The 22,162-nt window shown below is 44.0% G+C and overlaps 1 protein-coding gene and 1 non-coding gene across 3 annotated transcripts in view; one reads left to right on the top strand and one right to left on the bottom strand.

Moving 5' to 3' along the window:
• LOC126338067 (spastin) overlaps positions 1 to 22,162 on the top strand; it is a 449,984-nt gene that overhangs the window by 263,831 nt on the left and 163,991 nt on the right. The gene's annotated exons all lie outside the window — the stretch shown is intronic.
• Positions 6,721 to 6,795, bottom strand: Trnat-ugu (transfer RNA threonine (anticodon UGU)). Its single transcript has one exon. It is a non-coding gene; the product is annotated as a tRNA-Thr (tRNA).

Here is a 22,162-nt window from a genome sequence, read left to right as displayed (position 1 = left end):
ATTCGCCGCCTCTATGGCTATCGGACCCCTGTCAGTGTCCCTGCGCTCTCACTGAATGGAGCAGTTTGTACTGACTCCGACGTCATTGCAAACCGCTTGGCAGAGCACTTTGCTATGACTTCCGCTTCTGCCAACTACCCCTTGGGCTTCCGCTCCATTAAGGAGCGGATAGAACGTCGGAGTCTTTCTTTTCGCACTCACCATCCTGAATTGTACAATGTTCCATTCAGTGAGTGGGAATTTCGAAGTGCCCTCGCCGCTTGTCCTGATACCGCTCCTGGGCCAGATAGCATCCACTCTCAGATGCTGAAACACCTTTCAGTGGACTGCCAGCGACGCCTCCTCGATCTTTACAACCGCATTTGGGTCGAGGGTGAGTTTCCGTCGCAATGGCGGGAAAGTCTTGTTGTCCCCATTCTGAAACCAGGGAAGAACCCTTTGGAGGTGGACAGCTACCGTCCCATTAGCCTCACCAACGTTCTTTGCAAGTTGCTTGAACGGATGGTGAGCCGGCGCTTGAATTGGGTCCTGGAGTCTCGGGGCCTTCTGGCTCCGTCTCAGGGTGGGTTCCGTAAAGGCCGATCCGCCGCCGACAATCTGGTGAGCCTGGAGTCGGCCATCCGTAGTGCCTTTGCCCGCCCTCAGCATCTGGTTGCTGTCTTTTTCGACATGTGGAAGGCATATGATACGACATGGCGTCATCACATCCTTTCTACGCTTCATGGATGGGGTCTTCGGGGCCCTCTGCCGATCTATATCCGCAATTTTCTGTCGTATCGTACCTTCCGCGTGCACGTCGCGGCTTCATATAGTTCCTCCCAAGTCCAGGAGAACGGTGTGCCACAGGGTTCTGTTCTAAGTGTCTGTTTTTAATAGCCATTAACGGGCTCGCTGCGGCTGTGGGACATTCTGTCTCCGCTTCGCTGTATGCTGACGACTTCTGCCTTTACTACAGCTCTATTGGCATTGTAGCTGCTGAACGTCAGCTACAGGGCGCAATCCGCAATCCGCAAGGCGCAGTCTTGGGCTGTAGCGCATGGTTTTCAGTTTTCGGCAGCCAAGACCTGCGTTAGGCATTTCTGCCGGCAACGCACTGTTCACCCGGAGCCGCGGCTTTATCTTGACGGCGAGCTTTTTTCAGTGGTGGAATCACATAGGTTTTTGGGGGTGGTTTTTGATGCCCGGTTGACTTGGCTGCCTCATATTCGGCAGCTTAAACAGGCGTGTTGGCGGCATCTAAATGATCTGCGATGCCTGAGCCACACCAGGTGGGGCGCCGACCGATCTACTCTCCTACGGCTTTACCAGGCGTTGATCCAGTCCCGTCTGGACTATGGGAGTCTGGCTTATGGCTCAGCATCCCCATCTGCGTTGCGGCTGCTGGACCCAATCCTCCACAGCGGGATACGCCTTGCCACTGGTGCCTTCCGGACCAGCCCTGTGGACAGCATACTTGTGGAGGCAGGTGTCCCTCCACTGCGGTTACGACGCCAACAATTACTGGCTGCTTATTCTACCCATGTTTTTAGCTCGACGGGGCATCCAAATTATCGTGTCCTGTTCCCGCAGTCAGTCGTCCGTCTACCAGAACGTCGGCCCCGGTCGGGTTGTCCGATCGCCGTACGCGTCAAACAGCTTCTCTACGGGCTTGGGTGTTTCCCTGTACCACCTCCTTTCCGGGCCCCTCTGCGTACACCCGCATGGTGTGTGCCTCGCCCTTGCCTTCGGCTCGACTTGGCACAAGGCCCGAAGGACTCAGTCCCTCCGGTGGCCTTCCGACGCCGCTTTTACTCCATCCTGACCACGTATCAGGGCTCTGGCGTTGTCTATACCGACGGTTCGATGGTTGCTGGTCGTGTCGGTTATGCACTAACTCTAGGGGACCATTCTGAACAACGTTCGTTGCCGGCTGGCTGCAGTGTTTACACTGCTGAGCTGGTCGCCATCTTTCGTGCCCTAGAGTATATCCGCTCCTGCTCAGGTGAGTCCTTCGTTATCTGTAGTGATTCCCTGAGCGGTTTACAAGCTCTCGACCAATGTTTCCCTCGTTCTCGTCTGGTGATGGCTATCCAGGAGTCCCTGCATACTCTTGCCCGTTGCGGCAGATCTGTGGTCTTCGTTTGGACCCCAGGCCATGTTGGGATACCCGGAAATGAAACTGTTGACCGCCTGGCGAAAGAGGCCCCTAGTGCACCATCTCTGGAGATTGGCCTCCCGGCGACTGATTTGCGGGCACTATTACGCCGCAAAGTTTTCGCTTTATGGGACACTGATTGGCGCAACCTGCCCGTGCCAAACTAACTCCGCCGTATCAAGGAGACGACTACTGTGTGGCGGTCATCCATGCGAGCCAACCGCAGGGAATCAGTCGTCCTTTGTCGGCTCCGCATTGGCCACACCCGACTCACGCACAGTTATTGACTGTGTCGTGAGGATCCCCCTCTTTGTCGTTGTGGGGCGTCCTTGACGGTGGTCCATATTCTGTTGGAGTGCGCCCTTTTAACTGTGCTCAGGCAGACTTTTGCGCTGCCTGATACGCTCTCTGCGCTTTTATCTGACGACTCTTCCATAGCGGACATAGTTCTGCGTTTTATTCGGGCAGGGGGATTTTATCGCTTAATGTAAGTGTGTGTTTTTGTGTTGATTCTGGCCTATGGCCTAAGGTTTGTCTGATTTTTTTTTTTCTCCGGTCGTTTGCTTTTCCCTTTTTGTTTGTATGGTCGGCCAACAACCGCCACACTGTGTGATTTTAGTTCGTCTTGTCTGGTCTTTGTCTACGTTTCTCTTGTTCTGTGTCGTCTGTCTTATCGTCTGTTGCTCGTTTTTATTCTCTGTGGGTGTTTTTAGTATTTGGAAAAAGGGACCGATGACCGTGGCAGTCTGGTCCCTTTAACCCCCACAAACCAACCAACCAACCAAAATACATAAACCATTTTGAAAGTTGTAATTTTTGGTCGGTATACTTATTTAATATCTGTGGGCTCGCCGAACCCCACCCCCTCCCCTTAGGCATCCAAGTTACAAAAAAAGGCTTGGGCGTCCAAGGGTTAACTGTAGCTGATAAGTTGTAGTTTACACATACTGTTAACAGCTGTGGCAGCACATGCATAAAATTTTTAAATATTTGAAATGTATTCGTAGTTGCGAATATGAATAACTATCAGCTATATAAGGAAACGGCGACACTGAAAATTTAAACAGGCCCAGACTCGAACCCAGGTTTCCCGCTTCACGCGATCGGTCGCCTTGACCGTTTTCTGTCCCTGCACGAGTCACGCCAGACCCAGACTTCCCGTATGTCGTCGTTCCTGCGTCAGAACCTGTACTTCTACACTCGTTATGTAATTCCCGCACGGGAGAGGACACTTTAATTGAAAGGCGCTACCTGGCATCGGCGGGTAAATACGATACTGCAGTGCCTAGGCATGTACGTCCGAAGAAACATCGCATCGTTCTTCTTAACAACACAGGCAGCGCAATATCGTAATTACTGAATACTGTTTCCAGTCGTCAGCGATGAGATATTCCTGATGATTTGAACAGTTAAAGATATTACGAATCTTTAGTCGATTTTAGATGATTTTCTTTCCTCAAAAATATTAGAAGCTAACTTCGTAGACATCGCCCGAGAGAGTCTTAAGACTTCACTGTAAACTTCTCCGGTTATCGGATTGTTACTCTTTTCACTGCATCGGTGAAACTAAATGATAGTGAATGAAGGGAGTAAAATAGATTAAATTGTTCCATTGTGTTACAGAGGACGTGGTGTCTTGAAACAATAATGTACGAACTCAGTTTCATAATAGATGGGTTATCTGCGAAGGAATGCTGTGTTCAAAAACGCGGGATTGTTTAATTTCGTGGGCTCGTTTTTGTTGCGCTCCTATTCCTGCCCATTAATAAGCTTGGCACTGACGAGTGATTCGGACGTATAGTTTCTCTGTTTATATACTTCACCGTTCAAATTTAAGAGTGTAGTAAGTTCTTGCCATCTGATTTGGTCAAAAAGGAATAATAATAAATTTTGCGCGAAGCAGTCCTGCGGAACGCCCGTAGGTATGTCAATAGAATTCAGGGTAAGCCTATTCCTTTTTGGCATTTCGTTGCTTGTTCGTGAAGTTATAGCCTGGCCAACATAATTGGAACTAACAAGCATTTACTAATTTCCATCTACAAATCCTAGAAGTCTGTAATAGGAATAGTGAAACATCCTGCGTCAATTTAATTAATGTTCAGCAAAGTCCATGTGACATTTGCTCCTGGAAATCTACCCAGTGAGAACGGTATAACAAACCAAGAAGTCACGCCATGCAGCAAATAACTATTTCACCTCCGAATGAACTCATTACGGCGTCTCCTAAATTGTTTCCTGAGACCGAGGTAGTTTCCGGTTGTAGTTCGCCGGATAATTAAAGTTTCTGCGTTTGGTAATCGGGCGACTTTCACTGGTAGTGTAAACAAGTCGCGTCTGCTAATTAGAGACTAGTACGCTGTGCTCCGTTCCTACAGAGTTGGGAAATTTCGTGAAGTTGGTTGTCGTAGTTTGCATGTTTCCGCGAGCAGAACTCTCCCCACAATATACGTCTTTGCGAAAAAACGCTTTTATGACCCGTAAACCTGCACTGTGTTAACTTCAGATAGATGGAACACGTAAAGGCCACTTTGCTTCGCCAATGAAACAAAGTTGGACAATACTTCGCAGCGTCTTATTTATTTATGACAGTGTCGTAAACGAGGAAAGTATACTATGTGCTATTTTGTCAAATACTGACAATATCCTAAAACTGCGGCTGTTATTTGATATGAAATGTTGATAGCATATAGCAGTAACCAAACACAATTTGGTTTTGGTTTACTTAATTGAAAAAGCGCCAACGCCGATTCAAATTCATACGCTCACCATCAGACGGCTTACTCGCATATATGAAAGCACGTGGACTTTGGTTTAAAGATGAATTGTCGTGAAATGATCGCCTGAAACATTGGTTTTTATCACCTTTGCGAACGAATATCATTTAGGCGATTATTCATGCTTTCGCTGGCACTTGCTTTGATACTCATTACTACTCACCTACAGATAATTTTATAAAAGAACTACGAAATAACATATTATTATTTAGCTATCATTGCCAGAAACGAAACTATCCACCAGGTGTACCACGTTCAGCAATCTCCGTAAATAGAAGCTTATCACAAATCAACTTTTCTCGTCCTCCATATAATGAAGAAAAAAAACTATTTGCAGGCATTCTTGCAAAGCGAGACAAGGATGTGGCTTTTTATCACGCACACTTTCTCTTTGTTAGATTGACGACACTGTTAGCGGAAAACAAAGATCAACCGAGGCATTAAAAAAACACTCTCGTGTTCGCTGACGACCAAATAATTTTACAAGAGAGCGAGGGCTATCTGCAAAGAGCGTATAGATATACAAAGACTAAAGTTTTTAACATTTCTTTCAAACACACAAAGATTATGAGTTTTGAAGGAAAATACCATGGGCTTTCCAAATGGTCATATTTTTAGGAAAAGTTTTGCACGTTAATCTCTTCGGTTGTGACATAAGCTATCAGATTGGAGACGACATAAAATATAAATTGAATAAATATTGGTGCAATACACAGAAAACTGGGTAATTTCCAAGAATGATTGCCTCTGGAAGTTGCGGGGCCAAACGATACATATCTAGCGTGCGATCCCAAATCGATCACAAAACTTTGGTGGCGAGCGTTATAATTAATTATTTGTGATCGTCATTTTTATCTGTTTTCCGTCGTTCCCTTAGTTGCTGTAAGTTGCACACCTCCGCGAATTAATGGCAAGAAGGGAATTGTTCCTGTAGCGTACACATCACATGGACTATCATATGACAACACCGACATGTGAGGTAAGTCTTCTCCTTTGTAATTACAAGTATTTTTGTAACGATCTTCTTTTGTCTTTGCTGTAGTGACCACCGTAAACAAACTCATAACGCCCGTCACCTGAGTCGCGTGATCGATTTAGGATCGCATGTTCGATATGTATCGTTTGGATCCAGCTACTTCGTGAGGCAATCATTCTTGGAAATTACCGAAAACTGAGTGCAGGAAGAAACAAAAATAAAATTTTATCAACATTTGTGGACATTAAGAAAACCTGGACGGAACACGTGTACGAATCATCGAAGTGAAGTCTACAAAGTGGTCAGACACAAGTCCGAAAAGTTTTTAAGGGTGTTACAGGGTGGGTTGTACCTAGAAATAATTTTTAAGGAAAGATTTCGATGCGCTCCGCCGTTTTCGAGTTAATTAGCATTGAAGTTAGCCAACCAGGCCGTTGCGCAAGCAAATTCAAGCGGCGCGCCGGAAGCGGTGTCGCCTAACGTGTTCTTTGTTTGGTTTCCTAAAACCGGACAAGAAAGCGATATAAAATTGGACATAAGACGGCAGTAAGGATCGAACCTGAGCCAAAGGCTGAGCAGAATCGTGTGCTGTCGTCTACGCAATGAAAACAACTGACACTAGTTGTATCTGGCGGGCGCCCAGCGGTCTGATTGGCTAACTTCAACGCTAACTCAGAAGCGGCACAAAGTATTGGAAGGTTTTCTTGGCACTTGTTTCTCAGCACAACCTACCTTGAACACCCTTAGAAGCCTTTCAGACTGTAATGACAATTAAATCGAAATCCTTAGCTGGAGACAGGTGTTGATGTACATCAATGGGGACAGTTGATAATGTGTGCCCCGACCGGAACTCGAACCCGGGATCTCCTGCTTACATGGCAGACGCTCTATCCATCTGAGCCACCGAGGGCACAGAAGATAGTGCGACTGCAGAGACACATCCCTTGCACGCTCCCCGTGAGACCCACGTTTCCAACTGTCCACAACCTACATTCGTAGTGCTCCTACTAGATATTTGCCCATTCACTCATTACTCGCGACAGACGAAACTGCCGGGTCCCGTAAGAGTTCGGGCAGAGCGTGTGCGTTCATCAGTGATGTGTGTTCCTATCTGGTAAGAATCCCACACCGCGCAGCAGTATTCTAAAAGAGGACGGACAAGATAGTGTAGGCAGTCTCCTTAATAGGTCTGTTATATGTTCTGAGCCAATAAAACGCAGTCTTTGTTTAGCCTTCCCCACAACATTTTCTATGTGTTCCTTACAATTTAAGTTGTTCGTAATTGTAATACCTAGATATTTAGCTGAATTTACGGCTTTTTAGGTTAGACTGATTCATAGTTTAACCGAAGTTTGAGTTCCTTTTAGCACTCATGTGGATGACCTCACACTTTTTGTTATTTAGGGTCAACTGCCACTTTTCGCAACATTCAGATATCTTTTCTGAAGCTTTCTGCAGTTTGTTTGGATCTTCTGATGACTATTAGTCGATAGACGACAGCGTCATCTACAAACAACCGAAGACGGCTGCTCAGATTGTCTCCCAAATCGTTTATATAGATAAGGAACAGCAAAAGGCCCATAACTCTACCTTGGGTAACGCCAGAATTCACTTCTGTTTTACTCGATGACTTTCCGTCATTTACTACGAACTGTGACCTCTCTGACAGGAAATCACAAATCCAGACACATAACTGAGACTATATTCTATAAGCACGCAATTTCACTACGAGCCGCTTGTGTGGTACAGTGTCAAAAAGCCTTCTGGAAACCCAGAAATATGCAATCGATCTGAAATCCCTTGTCAATAGCACTCAGCACTTCATGTGAATAAAGAGGTAGTTGTGTTTCACAGGAACTATGTCTTCTAAACTCATATTGACTGTGTGTCAATATACAGTTTTATTCGAGGTAATTCATAATGTTCGAACACAATATATGTTCCAAAATCCTGCTGTATATCGACGTTAACGATATGGGCCTGTAATTTAGTAGATTACTCCTACTACCTTTCTTGTGCAACTTTCCAGTCTTCGGGTACAGATCTTACATCGAGCGAACGGTTGTATATGATTGCTAAGTATGGGGCTAATGCATCAGCATACCCCGAAAGGAACCTAATTGATATACGGTCTGGACCATAAGACTTGCTTTTATTAAGTGATTTAGGTCGCTTCATTAGTCAGAGGTTATTTACTTCTACCTTACTCGTGTTGGCAGCTGTTCTCGATTCGAATTCTGGAATATTTACTTCGTCGTCTTTTGTGAAGGCATTTCGGAAGGCTGTGTTTAGTAACTCTGCTTCTGCTGCACTGTCTTCAATGGTATCTCCATTGCTATCGCGCAAAGAAGACATTGGTAGTATCAAGTCTGTAACGTTATGAGACAGTCACATTCTTTTGAAAAGAAGACTCACTGACACCGAAATGCGTCGCTTTGTAACCGTAAAGTTGGGGCTGCCTCACACTGGTGTGTGTGTGTGTGTGTGTGTGTGTGTGTGTGTGTGTGTGTGTGTGTGTGTGTGTGCGCGCGCGCGCAGTGCTGTGTTCGCTCTTAACAGTTCGACTCCTCGTGTATCGTCCGTGCGTGTTTTGTTTAGCAATTCCCGGGCTTAGGCGTCGAGGACACCGGACGCTTTGGAGCCAGTTGCCATATGTGACAACGGTCACCTCTGGAACTGGTCTCGCCGTATTAGCTGGGAACGGCACGGTTGAGAGTCAGCTAGCGCGGCGCGGCTTCTCCAGTAGTACCCCGAGCTAGGTGGCATACTGAGTAAGACACTGGACTCGTATTCTGGAAGAGCGTTGTTCTAACCCTGTCCTGCTTTCATAATGCTTGTTTACTTGGTTCCCATGTATCACACCACGCATCTGCCCGAGTGATTCATTCATGAAAGCTACGACGGGCTTTACACTCAAACGATTTAGACGTCAGTGGCATCTTGGCGTATCGCGTACATTCCTTTCAATTTCACAAAACATTTGCAACCTACAGAATCGTACATACATACATCCCTTAATAGGGCAATTCATCCCGAAGCACCTCTTGCACCATCTCTAAGAACTCTGCAACAATTGCGGCATATCTTTGAAATACAGTTAGCACAAACCCAGGGATCCCGGCGGAGGTTCGAGTCCTCCCTCGGACAAGGGTCTGTGAGTTTGTCCTTAGGATAATTTAGGTTAAGTAGTGTGTAAGCTTAGGGACTGATGACCTTAGCGGTTAAGTCCCATAACATTTCACACACACTTGAACACACCCAGGGAGGTGGTTCGCTGCTTTATCACCAACATCTGTGCGAAACTTAATGGTTGTATTTGTGATTATATGGTTCAAAAGGCTCTGAGCACTATGCGACTTAACTTCTGAGGTCAATAGTCGCCTAGAACTTAGATCTGATTAAACCTAACTAACCTAAGGACAGCACACACATCCATGCCCGAGGCAGGATTCGAACCTGCGACCATAGCGGTCGCTCGGCTCCAGTCTGTAGCCCCTAGAACCGCACTATGTGATTATACTTCTTACGAACTTTAGACTTCAGCGTAATTGTTCTACCTGCCTCCTTAACCGGCGCTACAGATGGGTGCTCAACCATGCGGTACCGAGTCCGAATGCTGACGTTGGTAATAGTTTTCATTACTAGAATTAGATCGGTAAGTAGAGGAGATATGCTCTGATCATCTGTTTGTGAGCATCGGTAGACCTGGTTGAAATTTAAAACCTCTCCACAGGTTATTAGGGTCGCATGCATAATATACTTCTTAAACCTACATTATCATTCCGTAGTTCAAACTCAAATGCTTGGGATAAACAACACCTAAATACTTGTATTTCCACGATAGTTCTTATTTTGTCTCGTGTTATCACGTTCGTCCTTCTCCTGTAAGTGGCAGGAAACAATTCGGATGTAACTCCCAGTTCCATGGGAATCGTTACCTATGCATCAGCAAAACAAACGCAACACTGCACAAAGTCGTTATTTTCGTATGGGGAATCTTGATTTAGTTATAACTGAACCATGCACTCTACTACTACATGATTACACTGTTTCATGTTCTCTGTTTCATTATAGGAATTATACAAAACTTTTAAATGTTGAGTTTAAAGACAGAGCTTCTCTTCATAAAGTCACAGTCGGTTTCTTCCACTATCGTGCATCTTGAATTCGACAGAAAGTTAGAACAGGAAAAGAACTTCTACTACCGCATAGTTGCTTCACATCCCACCCCTGTACGATGTATAAAAAACATTGAAGGCTTTTTTCTGAAAAAAAAAGAAAAAAGGCGAAGCGGAAATTTGAAACGCGCACTCACACAATTCATGCGCATTGAACTGCTCAGAAAACCGGTACATGCCAGACATTCTGGTATCTTCGGTATGAAATACACGAAACTATTCGCAGCGGATCTACAGGTATCCGGAGTAGCTATGTCTGCTCACAATTGAATTCCTCTGAACTGACACGGTATACAGTATACTGGGTTATCCGAGTACAATGGTACAAAAATAAGCTGATTTATTTTTCGCTTGAAATCTAGTACACGCGTAAACAACAATCTGCCGCGATTGAGAACCATACATTTTTTTCACTGCCCACTATAGATAGATGTTGCTTCCTGTGATGTAATGCGGCAGACAGAAGTTGGAATTGCCTGTTCGTTCACCATTTTGCAGACCTATGAAGTAGAGAAGTGACACAATGTGACGACCTGTCTTCCCCCACGATTCTAACCTCCATTTCGCGTTTTCTTCCTGTAACACCCCAGAACACAATTTATCCCATAATAAGGCTCTACTGCAGTTGCATGCAGTACATAGCTTTAATACCTGTTTTTGAAATATGTTATTCAATAATGTACATTACTGTTTTTAATAATCAGCAATTTTTCCGCCACCTGCAACGCGGTAATTGTTAGGCCTAGAGGAAAAATTAGTAGGACATTTTTGTAGGAATTAAACCTCATTTAATTCTGTACCGGGAAATGTTTTCGCAAGGGGCTGTGGTTTTGAAATGGTCAAGAAACACCTGAAAGGGTGACCTCTAAACGCCTCCACATTCTCACGCTTACAACCACCGGTCACGATATTTAGCATGTTGTTCATTACTCTCCCCTCTACCACAGTACAAGAAATTTGCGGCTACACGTATTTTTTACCCTAATTTTTCTTCGTTGACTGGTTGAGAAGCTGTTATGTGGGCATCGGCTCGGTGATTGAGAATTCTGTGTTGTCATTTTTTTAAATAGAATTTATTTGTAATTTGTATCTGTGAAATTTCTGATTCATAATTTCGTTTCTCTTTTGCAAAATTTGTGGTTTGGAACTTGCAGATCTTAGTTTGTTACACGACAAATAAAGAACTGGCACAGCAATGAAACGTTTCACAAAAATAACTGGTTTTAGCTGACACCTTCAGGTCATGGTGAGAAACGGTGGTTAGTTATACTTCAATGTTACATGTAAGTTGAAAGTGCGGTTAGTTATATGTAACATAAAAATATGCCACAATATCTCATCGTGGTCTGAAGACTAAGCACGACGGCTTCAAAGTTTCATTCGTATGAAATGATTCGTTGTTATAGTAAATAAATATTTTAAAAATATTTTCAGTTGGTTTTTGTCTCCACATCAAGGTGAGGCGATGCACCATCTGACTACTGTTAGCGTGAAATATCGTCACTAAAGAGGAATAAATTTGAATTTTTCTATCGTTTCGGTACCGCTTCTGCCCATTTTCCCAGAAGATTGTTAGTTTCATCATCACCTCTACAGCTGCACAAAACTCTCTATTCCAATCCATTACAACTTAATGTATATCAGCCGTTTCAAGGGGATTCAATGAAAACAATTCAGTTCAACTTGTCAGTCATCTACCGCTATGCCAACACCCTACACACGTCATGTTATCTTGGATCTGTACCCAAGTGCGTTTCTTGAGGGAAGTCATTTGCCTGAGTAGACTGTTGTTTTATTTTGAAATAAACACTTTATCTAGTCGCTGGATTATGAAATAATTTCGCCTCCTTGGGCACTGTCAAACATCACCAGAGTAAAAATAATAATGGATAGAGCGTGATGTGTTCCACAAATCCTTGTGGAGAAAGTAACATACAGTAGCGTTCCTAATAAGATTTTCGCACAACCATAGAAGTTATGGGCTCAACTATGTAAGACGTAAAATCCAAGTGTAGAACGAAAAAAGATGCGGTCATTATGAGTATTTTGTCACTGTGCCTGCATACAACATAGAAAAAAATGTTAGTAGAACGGTGTGTATACGCGCTAGGAAAACGAGGGAATCTGGGAAAAATATGGGATTTTTAGAATTCCGAGAATTTTTCGTTGTTTTAGTTTCCAGTTAAATATTTGTAATTTTGACTGGTCATAACTGATATTTTTATTGTACGTTAGGACGCTACTGCAGCAATAAAACGTAAACGAGAGAATAATATCAATGTAAATCTATAGTTACAAAGGAAATGCGCCGTTTATAACAACAAAACACAGCGCAAATGGTTCAAATGGCTCTGAGCACTGTGGGACTTACCTGAGGTCATCAGTCCCCTAGAACTTAGAACTACTTAAACCTAACTAACCTATGGACAACACACACATCCATGCCCGAGGCAGGATTCGAACCTGCGACCGTAGCGGTCGCGCGGTTCCAGACTGTAGCGCCTAGAACCGCTCGGCCACTCCGGCCGGCGAAACACAGCGCAAGTAAAATAGTGTGCAGACAACAAAATGTGTCAAAGGCTTCAGGACGAAGACAGTGCAATACTCCATAACAATCAACTGCTGTCATTGAGCGTGACGTTATAACTTTATACTTCTAAAGGGCCCCACACACTTGCGACGGATCACAGCGTCGAAATCACACACAATCTGATGGATCGCATACTGTTTGTGCACGCAGTTGGGCTGCCTGTCTGGTTATTAGGGGGTGCGTGGCATAACGGCAGTGACCTGTTTCTCTGTGGCTGTGCAGTTTTTCTTTTTTTCGGTTTGCACACTTTGAGTAAGAAACTTACGATAGAATTTAAAGTTATCCAAAAACTACGAAGTACTCTGAGAAATTAAGTGGAAGCCGAAGTTGCCATTTATATTAAGAAGTAATACAATATAGGCCCTCCGATTTTGCAGTGATTTAACATTTCGACGCTTTTGCTATAGAAGTGGAATTGATGGGAAGTTCATAGTCGTGATACAATGGGTTCCCTCATGATTTTGAGATTTCTTTATGAAATAATTATACGCATTATTAAAGTTCAACTTCTAAAGAGAGTGACAATAGCAACTACTGTAATGTCAAGAGGATATTTTCATTTAAATGTTCGGAGAAAGTATATTACGCAGTTACACTAAAATCCATTGTCATTTCATACAAAATAACTCTTCTTTGTACAGTTCATTACCAGAGTATCGGTAATCAGTAGTGCTGCTATTGACATCATCTTTATAGACACATCGCCGCGCAGGGTAACCAAGCGGTCTGATGCGCCTTGTCATGGTCCACGCGGCTCCCCCCGTCGGAGGTTCGAGTCCTCCCTCGGGCGTGTGTGTGTGTGTGTGTGTGTGTGTGTGTGTGTGTCCTTAGCGTGAGTTGAAGTTAAATCAAGTAGTTTGTAAGCTTAGGGGCCGATGACCTCGGCAGTTTGCTCCCATAAGACCTTACCACAAATTTCCAAGTTTCTATAGACACATCGAGTAAACTGTGAAAATACTTCCAGTTGAAATTATAAGACTACTGAACAAAAAGATATTGAGGGCTAATAAACGTAAAACGAATTGTAGTGGCACACTGGGAAGATGTACACGTACCATTTGGCGTCAGTGAAAAATGTAATATATTCTGCAGAGCTACTTACAGTGGTCAAGAAAAGCATTTCAAAACAAGTTTAAGAAATTACGTTCGTTTGTTATAAATTTACACAGTGACGTTCATAATACTGATGGAAATTACTTGGCAAATAGCTCGTGTGTGGGTTTTCAAGGCGAGCGACCGATTACAGGCGATGTCGCATTCGACGGATAGCTGCGATCCGTCGCTAGTGTGTGGGACCCTTAACAAGTCGCGGGAAAATATTGTGAATGGTTGTTTGGGAAGCGTTACCTTCAAACTAAATGTCCGTTTACGCAAGATGAAGCATATTACGCATCACGGAGCGTTTGACTCTCATTTAAAACGTAACACTTTGAGGACCAACCACATACAAAAATGTCGGATCCAAAAGACCAGCCATTTACGCCATTATTTAAAATTTGACAGGCACGTTTGTGTTCGATTTATATTAAAGGGTAACACAACCTAAAAAATACCCACATTATATGTGAAAGCTTAGCTTTTCTTGAAGCTATACTGTACATGTTTTAATTTAAACCATGAACGTTTTCTGTTTGTGTGTTCGCGCAGTTTGACAGTGAAGTGACTCGGCTGACGGTCATGTGTCCTACGCTCTGAATATTTGCTGTCATTGGCTGGCAAGCTAATGTGGCACGATCTATGATTGTCTGGCAAAAGCGCAACGCAATCTCTATATCAGTGCTTCGGAAGCTACCGTGCTGTATTTGGTGGGATTCGTATTTATACTTTCGTAATACAAAAATATACAATGTACGTGTTGCCACACATCAAACGTCTTTCCAAAATGCGTACTTTTTTGGTGGGATCTATTTCCCAAATCGCCGGGCAGTTCGACTCCCGTGTATAACAGGTTTACGATGCAAAGGATTGATAAGTTTTACACCTCTGAGGGAAGGTATACTGTCATTTAACACGGAAAAATGTACTTTTCAACCGGGGAAGTGTGCTTATTAACTGGAAAATTGGAAATTTTTCTTCTTGTCTATGTAAACACCCTGTGTAATATAAATACTATTTTCAGTAACTCCTAATCATATACAGAATGGTGTGTTTCCGTTATAATAATTACACCTAGGTATTGTATTGTGTAGTATGCTGGCACAGTGACATAATTCGCGTAAGGGTTGCATTTTGTTCCATTTTACTTTAGACTTCGTCTGAGGTAGTTCCAATAGTGCCCGACATTTTATATCCCTTTCCACCCTGAGAGAAAATTTCTTAAAAGTTTATCGGTTGGGTATCAGTTTCTATACTTTATGACAACTGGAATTAGGTAAAAATACTGAAAAAATTCTCAGTGCGATAGTCTGCTCAAGAAGTCGTTAGCATGATCTGGTTACTCAAGATACAAACATTTATAATATCCGAAAGGCACTCCATGCCTGTGTTCTAACAACTTACATAGGTTAAATGAAACATCTCAATCTAAAATCATGCAGGAATTTCTGAAACAAACTAAATATAGAAAAACATATTTTGTTTATCTTGGTGACGCAAGGCTTTGTCTTTTCGTTGGAGTTTGAAATGATCTGCTGTGTTCTGGTGGCTACAATAGTCAACAATACAACTGCAGAACAGAAACTGTGAACCCACAGAATCGTTGCAGTCCAGAGTTACACAGGAAAGTGATGTTGAGCCACTGCAAATCTGAAACTGAATCCGCACTATTGTGCTGGCCAGGGCGGAAAGGGATATGGGATTAAGATCAGAATATTCACAGCATACTTATCCTGAAGAAGGAGAAGAAGAAGAAGAAGAAGAATACTTAATGATTGCATTGGTTTAAGTCCGAGCAGGATATGGTGGCCGATGAGCTGTGGGAGCTCGGTCACTTCTTCGGAAGGGCAGACTTAAACACTGCCCGCTTTTCCTCGGTTGGCGACTTGCTGCCGAGGACAGTCCAGGTGCATGCCCTGTAGTATTTCTCTAACGATTTACAGAAATTATCTGGTAAAAAAAAGTTTGCTTCATCATGACATGCCTATCATTCCGTTACTGTCATAGTTATTGAGATATTTGCAATTAAGTAAGCCACTACGCGAAATTCGAAGTTAGCAATGAAAAACAGGGTCCCTATCATTTTGCGTTTGTGCATATTACATATTTGGCTGCGTGTGAAATTTAATTAATATGTTGAATTTTTCCGTAGACTTTGGTGAAATTCTCCATCTGTCACCAATCTCGAGAAAACTGATCTTATGTCGCACAGTCATTTGCGACTGCGCGCGACAGCAATAAATCCAGCGCCTGACCACAACCCCCCACCACTACCGGTCTCTCCCGCGTCTACCGGCCACGTTGTTCTTAGCGCAATCTACCAATAATATTAAAATCAACACCTTGGTTCATGTTCATGGCTGCTTGAATATGGCGAAATTCGAAGAAGTTTGTAATGAAAAATAGGGGTCGATTTTACATTTGTGCATATTGCATAATATGTTGCTGCATATGAAATTTAATTAACATGTTGAATTTCACTTTAGACTTTGGTGGCGTTCTCGATCTGTCACCAGTCTCGAGAAACTGATCGTAAGTGGCACGAAAAACAGCCCCGAAAATCAGACTCACATCCGCCGTGAACTACATCATCCAAGGCCGGCCGAGGTGGCCGTGCGGTTCTAGGAGCTGCAGTCTGGAACTGCGAGACCGCTACGGTCGCAGGTTCGAAACCTGCGTCGGGCATGGATGTGTGTGATGTCTTTAGGTTAGTTAGGTTTAACTAGTTCTAAGTTCTAGGGGACTAATGACCTCAGAAGTTGAGTCCCATAGTGCTCAGAGCCATTTGAACCATTTTTTTTACAACATCCAAACATTGCGGACGGCTGTGCACTCGTCACCTTGCATCACTGGAACAAGGCCGCATCGCGAGTCCTCGGACCACTCAACTCGCCTCCAGTAATGTCAAGTTTCTGTGTTTGACCAATTGAAGGCATGCAGCTTCTATGTGCTGCCTTGAGAAATGGACTTTTGCGAGGTATCTGAATGCGAGTAACCATTGGGTGCATTTTCCTTCGCAATGTTAGCTCGGCAGCTGTCTGGCTGAAATAGAAATGGATTCACCGACGGCAGCAATTACTGTCTGCTTAGAAACCGATTGTCGTCGATTATGTGCCACAATCGTCTCCGATTCATACTAGTTAGAATCTTTTACGACCGCTGTTATGACATTGTGTTATGTGGCCGCGAGCGGTACACCATTCGTTATAGATACGTTGGACAGCGCACGTTGGTATACCAACAAATCTGACAGCTTCATTCACGGTGTGGTCGTGGGCATGTTCAGACATGGGAACTCCTTGCCTCCTCAAACTATCTTAATGCCTTGAAAAAAAAAAAAAAAAAAAAACATTGGCACATATAAACCACTTCAGTATCACAACCTCCAACAACAGTGGAGGGCCATCGCTTGGTGGCAGTTCTGCAGTATCTACGGCGTCCAGTATTCTCTTTTAAGGGGCGCCAAATACACTCTAAGCCTCTAAGCCAAAAAGATGATGCACCACCGAAGAATTATCTGAATGGAACGGAAATCGGTCTTCAGTGCTGAGCCCCACTTCGAATCTAACCCCAATGACCAGGAAAACGTATGTGGAGGCTCCCCGGATAGCAGTGGCAAACCAGTGTGATTGTTGCCTGCCATACCCACCGACAACTAGAACTGGTGGTCTGGTGTGCCATTTCATTTCTCAGCAGGACATCGTTGGTTGTGATCCGTGATACTCTTATAGGGCATCGATACGTCGACGATATTCTACGTCCCGTTTTGTCGCCTTTCATGACAAGCCATCCTGGGCTTGCATTTCAGCAAGATAATGCCCGCCCGCAACTGGCGATAATTTCGGATGCTTGTCTTCGTGCTAGCTAAACCCTACCGTGGCCAATGAGATCACCGCCTCTTTCCGTATCTGAGAACGTTTGGTGCATTAGCCATGGCGTTCCAACTCGGGATCATGGCGATTTAGTGCACCAGATGGACAGAGGTTGGCACCATATCCCTCAAGAGCATATCCAACAACTATATCAATGCCAAGCCGAATGACTGCTTGCATAAGGCCCAAAGGTGAACCAACGCAAAGTGAATTTGCTCAGTTTATGAAACTACTCCTCGTGAATAAATCACCCATTTTTTTTCTGAAATCACAATCGCTTGTTTGTCTGCGCATGTACATAGCATCTACAGATTTCCGTCCCAGTGGGGAAAATACATCGTGGTTGAGTTTGTTTTGTCTTGTGAGCTTATGGAATACCTGTGATACCGAGATGTACTTCACCACTTCTGGGGTTAGTGCATGTCACACACAGGTGTCAGTGTCACATAGCACTGCATATCGTAGCAGAGCGTGTGCGTTACTTCTCAAAATAAGTTGTTTGAACAACTCTGTACTTCAATTATTAAGCTGATATATCGATAGCAGCTGCTGGAGTAATAGTTGAAAGTTGAAGTTTGTCCGTGTCGATAACGAAAACTGTATAAACACCTCGCTTCACGGAACGTCGTGTAGGGTTCAGTGTCGTTGCATATATAATAGTTTTTTCTTCTTTTTTTACCGCGGTAGTTTTACAGTTAGACGTTAATCTCTGTACGTTCACGTAAATGCTATGTTGAAACACTTGGAACCTCTAGCATGGGGATAGAATTTCGTGTGACCTTGAAACAGCAGTGAACACGAACCCTTCGTGTTGAAGCTAATTGCATTACCCGGTGTGCGCCTCGTTCCGGTGCAACATCGACTAGCAACTAGCCCTGATTGAAGCAGTATTCGACAGTATACGATTGAGCGACTTATCTGATGATTTCATCGTACCTCGACGATTACCGCGCAAACTTGTAATTACAGCGCTGACGATAGTAGTCGCTAAGCTGCAGCTACCAATAATAACAACACGTGTTTAGCATCGGTGGCAATTATTATTGTCAGTAATATGTGTATGTACATATGTTTTTAATAGCCTTGAGTCAATCTTCATAAGTTCAATGGCCCCATTGTGTAGAGTAATGTGGAAAGCGTACAAAGTTTGAAAAAGAAGTCGGTGATGGGCTAATGCGAACCTTTTGAGGTACAGAAAAACGTCTGGAATAAGTTTTATTGTGCAGTCATATCCCGATAAATTTTTTACAGCAAATAGGTTTTCAGCAGTTATGACGCCTTGGGATGGTTCAATGGCTCTGAGCACTATGGGACTTCATCAGTCCCCTAGAACTTAGAACTACTTAAAGCTAACTAACCTAAGGACATCACACACACACACACACACACACCCATGCCCGAGGCAAGATTCGAACCTGCGACGTAGCAGTCGCGCGGTTCCGGACTGAAGCGCCTGGAACTGCTCGGCCACCCCGATCGGCTTTTGTTGATCATTTTATCTTCATATTTTCTGTGATGTGAATATATCTCTAGTTCTTCCATAAAATCCATTTTGTGTCCTTCATTTTTTCGGTTGAGTACTTCGACATATTGTTCTGTATTATGTATGTGTGTGGCTATTCCTGATATCGTGTGCCTGTTACGTGTGTAGGCTTTAATGTGCTCTGCATACCTGGTGTTGGAATTTCGGCCTGCTTTTCCTGTGCAGAACTTAGAGACAATCTGTTGCTACGTATCATTCACATAAATTGATGATGATGATGATGATGATGATGATGATGATGATGATGATAGTACAACACCTAGTCATCTCGAGGCAGGAAAAATCCCTGACCCCGCCGGGAATCGAACCCGGGATCCCGTGCGCGAGATTTATGTTGCTGATTTTAAGGTACTGGTACATATATTCGTTAACATAATTACTAAGAACAATCTACCAGGTTTCGAAAGTAGTAAGTTTAGTAAGCCTTGAGAAAATGCTTCTCATGTGATATTCTGTGTTCTAAAAGTATCCAGCAACATCCTGATCAATTTCTTGATACAATAATCGAAGAAACAAATACAGATTATACCCAATAACATAATGACAAGAAGTTCAAAATTTGGTTCAGTTATTACTGAAATATTTATAATCATCTTGTGGTGCAGATCTTGTTATGTCCTTGCTTGCTACGAAAATAGGATGAGAAGTTCCTCCTTATGCCAGACACTTTTTTCTGTTTTGTTTCATCCATACATGTTTCAGCGCTTTCGTGCCATCATCAGTGGGTTTAATTTTTATTTTTAACTTACATAATGCTATTGTCCATTTATTCTGATAGCTGTTCTGCTACACAATATACAACTTGTCATAGTTTTGAAGTTGTGGTGCGTTCGCCTGTGTTGTTGGCGAAGTAAATAGGCTTACTTCGTGACCTATGTTCGCTTGGCACTGCACTTTTTCGATTTCTCAAAACATGGATGGAGTTTTCGCTGCAATGTGTGTACATGCGGAAGAGAAGCGGGGGAAAAAAAGGAAACATAACTGGGTGAAGCCGTGGGTTTTACGACGACACGATAAAAGCATTCAACAAAACTTGTTACGTAAGCTTATAGTGGAGGACGTAAAGTCTTACATCAATTACTTAAGAATGTATGAGAATACACTTCTGTATGTGCTCAACGAAGTGTATCATCATATCACAAAGCACAAAATTCACTTAAGAACTGCTGCATCTGCAGAAGGCAGGCTCACTGTAACACTCAGATTGCTTGCTACAGGAGAGGGTTGGGTTAGGTCAGGTCAGGTCTCCAATCTTCGTAATCTTTTTTTAATTCGGCGTGCCTCACGTTGTAAAGCGCCTCATCAGCTTCATACATCTCTCTTAATTTTGTAGTTGTCGGCAAACACCAATTCTATTTACCTGCAATGTTTATAAAAACACTACAGACGACAGGATGCAGCGATGCTAGCGCTCCATGTGGTAACATGTCACATTGCGGTAGACAGAAGACAAGCGACTTCTTTGATCAAATCTACAGCAAGATATATCAAATTTGGACGACATTTGACAAAGTTCCCTATTACACCATCAAATATCTTTGTCAAAGATATTGGACAAAGAAATTTGATAATGTAATACCGGCCATACCTACGTATTTCCTGATATGTCCACGCTTAAGGGGAAAGAGCAGTAATAGCAGCCTCCCCGAGACAGAAAGACTAGTGGAGTCCTGCAGGCGCGGGTAATGAAGCGCGACCGCGCTGCTGCTGTCAACAATAGCGGGCCAGGCCTCCAAACCCGCGCCAATTAGCGAGCCGGCCTCTCTGACACCGGGGCTGACGGGCGGTCGCACACGCTCACGCCTCATCACCAAAGCCGTGGCCGCGGCCGCACAAAAGCCCCGCCCACACAACGGACTATTCACCACTGCAGAATGCCAGCTGGGAGTCACGGACCGGAAAACTGATGGCCAATTACCTCGCATGCTACGGCCCGAGTTCCAGGCATGGTTGGAACAAAAATTACGTGATTACAGCTGCGGCTGAGTTTCGAATAGCACTAGTCTACCCTGAGTGGCAGAAGTCACGGGATACCTCATAATACCGTGTCTGTCCTCCACCTGTCCTGTACAGTGCAGCAGCTCGACGTGGCGTGAACTCAACAAACCTTTGGAAGTCTCGTGCACAAATAGTGAGCCAAGTTGCCTCTACAGCCGTCCACAATTGCGATAGTTTACTCGGTGTAGGATTTTGTGCATAACTGGCCTCTCGATTATGTCTCATAAATGTTCGATAGGATTCATGTCGGGCGATCTGGTGGCCAAATACACTACTGGCCATTAAAGTTGCTACACCACGACAGACGCGAAATTTAACCGACAGGAAGAAGATGCTTTGATATGCAAATGATTAGCTTTTCAGAGCATTCACACAAGGTTGGCGCCGGTGGCGACACCTACAACGTGCTGACATGAGGAAAGTTTCAAACCGATTTCTCATACACAAACAGCAGTTGACCGGCGTTGCCTGGTGAAACGTTGTTGCGATGCCTCGAGTAAGGAGGAGAAATGCGTAACATCACGTTTCCGACTTTGATAAAGGTCGGATTGTAGCCTATCGCGATTGCGGTTTATCGTATCGCGACACTGTTGCTCGCGTTGGTAGAGATCCAATGACTATTAGTAGAATATGGAATCGGTGGGTTCAGGACGGTAATATGGAAGAGATGAAAGGCATCTTATCCGCATGGCTATAACGGATCGTGCAGCCACGTCTCGATCCATGAGTCGACAGATGGGGCGTATGAAAGACAACAACCATCTGCACGAACAGTTCGACGACGCTTGCAGCAGCATGGACTATCAGCTGCGGTTACCCTTGACGCTGCAATATAGACAGGAGCGCTTGCGATGCAGTATTCAACGACGAACCTGGGTGCACGAATGGCAAAACGTCATTTTTTCGGGTGAATCCAGGTTCTGTTTACAGCAAGATGATGGTCGCGTCCTTGTTGGTGACATCGCGGTGAACGCACATCGGAAGCGTGTATTCGTCATCGCC

The sequence above is a fragment of the Schistocerca gregaria genome, chromosome 1, assembly GCF_023897955.1.
Source record: "Schistocerca gregaria isolate iqSchGreg1 chromosome 1, iqSchGreg1.2, whole genome shotgun sequence".
NCBI lineage: Eukaryota > Metazoa > Arthropoda > Insecta > Orthoptera > Acrididae > Schistocerca > Schistocerca gregaria.
This window is presented reverse-complemented; position numbering and strand designations above follow the sequence as displayed.